Below are 3,939 nucleotides of genomic sequence, written 5' to 3'. Positions count from 1 at the left end.
CAGCAGTAGGAATTCTAGCCGTCCATCTAAGACTTCTACATTCATGAGCTCCCAAGACCACATTAAAGTCTCCTATGCAGCACCAAGGACCAGGATAATCAGAGATTACCTTATGGATTTCAGACCACGGGGTCCTCCGAAATAGGTAATAAGTGCTAGCATAGACTACACAGAAAAACAGAACCTTGTTATCCACCAACACTGAAAGAGAAATATGCTGATCAGAATTCATAAGAACAGTAGGAACAATGTCACTTGAACAGAGCCCCCAAATTGAAGGAATTAGAGAACCTCTATCATTGACCACAAAAAGCTTAAGATTTAAGGCAGTCCAAAACCTTTTAGCCACCTTATTACTGAGAATTTTAGGTTCAGCAAGGAAAATTAAATCAGGCTTTGTAGAGATACAAAGATTTTTGAAGAAGATTCTGGTTTTATGATTACCAAAACCCCTACAATTCCAAAAAAGGATTTTCATTGGGCAATGGTTAGATAACCACCCCTTCGGGTATTATGAATCCTTTGAGACTTACCACTTTTCTTCTGCTTTTTCCTTTGAGATTTGGTCAGAACAGGAGTGAATTCCTCCTCTTCATCATGAGATACATTATCATCAGCCCAGAGCCTGCCAAGCAACCTCATATCAGAAGAGGCAATATTGTTACCCAAATTGGCAGTTTCTTGCACTATGACATTATCTTGTGAGTCATCTGAGTCAACCACCTGGAGGTCCTCATGTTCTTTGTCTGAGTTGTTTCCAACTGAGTGATGAAGGGAAGCAGGGTTCCCTACAGAATTGCCTAATGTATCCATATTGACCCCCCCTGTCAATCTCCAAATTTATGACTAAATCATTAATCTCTCTAGAAGGAAAAGCATTGTCCATTAATGGATTATGGAGAGCATCAACCTCCCTTTGAATAGTCATGGGAGCCTTTTTCACCTTATTTGAAGGAGCAACTTCAGTGTTAGGCTTGGAAACCTGCTGATTTTTGGCTTTAGCCTTTGAAGATTCATCAACTGATTTCTTTGTTACCCTGCGACATTGAGCAAGGAGATGACCAATAGAACTACAACCTGTGCATATTTCTGGCAGGTTCTCATATTCTATACCAACAAAAAAAGCAAATCCTTCTCTCTCAACCAAGATTTGATTCGGTAGATCTGTTTTCAGGTCAATCTCTACAAGAACTTTAGCAAAATGGCCAAATGTTCTGTTGCTTGTTGCACCATCTAAGGACAGGGGAGTTCCAATACCTCCAGCAATAGAGAAAATGATCTTTGGGCTCCAATATTCTTGTGGCAAGCCAGTGATTCTAATCCAAGTTTGAGAGTGAGTTTGTTTTTGGTGATTGGGATTGAAATCTGGAGTCCATAAAAATAGCCTTAAGATCCCTGGTTTGAGGTTCCATGTACCAATGGAGCATATTTTCCTCATATCTTCCATTGTTGAGAAGGAAAACTCATAGAAACCCTTGCCAAGGGAGAGCATGTTCCAGTTGGCTATCATATTCCACATGGTGCTGAGTTTAGATTTCAGATCCAGGAATTTCAAAGGGGTGTCTCCTTTAGACAAGATGATTCTTCCATGAAGATGTAACTTGCATCTTTGAAGCCCAGCAAGGTATTCTGCTTCGGGTATTTTTATGGCCACAACATCTCCTTTGATGCAAGGTTGAGGGAGTTGAGAGGAAGAGATGTCACAAGTTTCCCCCAAAGCTTGTGCAAAAGTTTTTCGAAGTGGAGGAGGATCTTGGTCAACTTCTTTGATGTTTGCCTTCACATGAGTGGCTCCCTCTAAGAACTGCCACGGGATGTACTCTGTTGTCATGAAGAATCCAAGGATGTTGGAGATCCAAGATTGTTGGAGTTCCAAGAATATTGGAAGTGAAGCAGAGCCCTAGCAGAGCATCATCCTCATAAATAGAGGACTTCTTAGTATTGGAGATGAGTCTGACTCAAAAAGAAAGCTCACGAAATATATATGTATAGAATCCTCTCATTTTTTAATTTTTTTGACATATTTATTATTTGGTCTTACCACAAGTATTGTATTATGGAGGAAATTAGTTTAGAAGTGAGAAAATTCACAATATAATGACACTAGCTCTTGCAAAGACCTTTTTCATTTGCAACCTGAGTCTTTCTTAAAGGAAATTAACCGAGATGTACAACATTTTATTGTTGGTGTTGGCGATGTGAAAGGAGTTTTGCATTGGAGCTATCTATTATCCTAAAAAGTGTGTTATTATATGTCTCATTTAGTCTAATTAATTGAAAATATATATTTAACTTACAAATTTAATAATTAAATATTTTTTTAATCAATCATAATAAGTGACATATGAAATACTCAGGCGGTAGAGATATCAAAAGGTGACAACAATGTGAAAAGTCCAATCAAAGTTTTAAAAATTAAAACCATTTTATTATCCAAAAAAAATAGATTGGAATAAATGTTTAAAAAATGAATTTTAAAAAGCCATTAAATTTATTACTTAATTAGTAAGAACTCAAATTAAATATATTATTAATAAATATTATCAACCTACCGATGTTTCAATTTTTATTTAATATAATATATTTATCTAGTGCCTACTCATTTAAAAATGCTTATAAATTCTAAAAACTAATTTAATGAATTTAATATAAAATTTATTTTCAATTGGACATATATAAGAATATTTACTCATTAGAAAATGTTAAATTATGTTGGAAAATTCAGAACCAATTTCATTTGATATAGATTATATTTTTAGTTTCACTTTATAAACTATGAGATTATAAATTGTAAGATTATAATCTTTCTATGTTTGTGTACCTTAGTTGAAAACTGAATATAAATTAATTTGTTTTGTTTGGGTAAGGTAGAAATTTTTTTTATGTAATAAATTACATAAAATGGTATGATATTATTTGTTTTTGTTATGATTATTTTGGTTGCTTTTTACACTATTTTTTAAGTATATTTTTTTAATATTTACCATCGTATATATTTTAACTATAAATTTTCAATATTGCATAACAAAGGCTAAAAATGTATTAAAATAAAATACAGTACAAAAATCAATAAATAAATAATAAGCTATTTATACAATTATACAAAATAAATAACACAAAAATATCAAGTTTTATATAAAAAATTTAATAAGTTAGGTGATGATGTGAATAGTTATGGAGTTTGGTGAAAGAGTAAAAAAGACGAGTGAAATAAAAGTTATGATGAGGTAAAATAGGAAGTAGAAAATTTGAAAGAAAAAAGCTAACATTAAATATACCAACCCATGATTTTGAAACTTATGTTTTTGGCTTATTTTATAAAAAAATTAAGTTTATAATTTCATTTGGTAGCTAAACGTACATAGTTGTTAATTTTCAGCTTAATTTTAAAAAAATTAAGCATAATCTACAAAAATTAGTCATACCAAACATGAGCATAGTCTTCATTTCACTATTGTACTAAAAGATAACATAAGAGCAAGATAAAATTTAGTCACATATAAAAATAAAAAGTATATTGTTTTTTTTTTTTAATAATTAAATTTTAATCAATATGTTAAGAGTATAAAAATTAAGCACAAAAAAGAGAGTATAATAAATTCATGCAATTAAAGAGAGTGTCTATTTAGTACAACTCGACATGTGGTAATACATTATTCGATTTGAATTTGACTCTCAAACTCAAAACTCGTATTTGATTACTATATTATACAATTTGAGCACAAAAGAGAGATTTATACATTTTAACTGCAAAAAATAAAGTGATATCTCCAAATTATTTGGAGTAGGTCGAAATTATATTATACCTCTTCCTACATCACGCAACCAATATCAAACAAAAATGGGCAATTTAATGTATTTAATATTACTTTATGATATTGCCATGGTTGTCTCAATATGAAATCATAATTGGCAGTCAATTCAATTATATGAGTCTCT

Source organism: Lupinus angustifolius, chromosome LG08 (genome assembly GCF_001865875.1).
Source record: "Lupinus angustifolius cultivar Tanjil chromosome LG08, LupAngTanjil_v1.0, whole genome shotgun sequence".
In the NCBI taxonomy this organism is placed as follows: Eukaryota; Viridiplantae; Streptophyta; class Magnoliopsida; order Fabales; family Fabaceae; genus Lupinus; species Lupinus angustifolius.
The sequence above is the reverse complement of the archived record's forward strand: the minus strand, read 5'-3'. Positions refer to the sequence as shown.